This window comes from Fonticula alba, assembly GCF_000388065.1.
Source record: "Fonticula alba strain ATCC 38817 unplaced genomic scaffold supercont2.2, whole genome shotgun sequence".
Lineage (NCBI taxonomy): Eukaryota > Rotosphaerida > Fonticulaceae > Fonticula > Fonticula alba.
In genome coordinates, this window is record NW_009242972.1 from 1,375,265 (window position 1) to 1,376,091 (window position 827).

Below are 827 nucleotides of genomic sequence, written 5' to 3' on the forward strand. Positions count from 1 at the left end.
CTGCGTGCGGAGACCTGTTTACGCGCCCGGTAGCCCCGGCGGCGGGACGCCCACATCGCCCTTGTCCGGGGAGAAAAGCCCGGGCCCGGCCCCGACACCGGCCGACCCGGCGGCGGATCTCGGCACCTTGCGCCGGGGGGCCCATGCGCCCGGACGCGGAGGGCCGACCGCAGCGAGGCCCCGGCGCCCGGCCGCCGCGCCGCAGCTGGGGCGCCCCATCCAGCCCAACGGCCGAGGGCCTGAGATGCCCCCCCCCCCTCGGCCTTCGCCGGCGCCGCCACCGCCAGCAGTGGCAGCGGCACCGCCAGCAGTGGAGCAGCGCAGCAGCAGGGCCCGGCGAACGGATGTGGCCCCGGCCCCTGTTCTCCGCCCCCCCCCCCCCCCCCCCGGGGGGGCCCGGGCCGGCGGAAACACGCTCGCACCCGCCTCGGCCGCGTTTTCACACGGGGCATTTTGGACAGGAGCTACCGGAAGTCTGACCACCCCCAGGCCGCGTGACACTTCGCGCCCAAATCCCCGCAGCGCTGGCTATCACACACGCCCCCCCCCCGGGCGGGGCCACAACACCGGCCAACAGCCGGCGAAAACATCGGAGCCCCCCAAGGCTCCGCGAGGGGGGCGCCGGGCCGGGAGAGCGAGCAACACATGTGCGCGCGCCGCGGTCTCCCCCTGCTCCATCGAGCTGAGGCGCCCCGGGACTGGCGTGGGCGCCCGGCTGCCGGCCGATCTGGGCGCGCACGCGCGCTTGCCCGGCTGACCGCTCCGCCCCAACACCGCCCACGCGCCGCCGGCCCCGGGCGCCATCTCCACGGGCGGGCGGGCGGGCC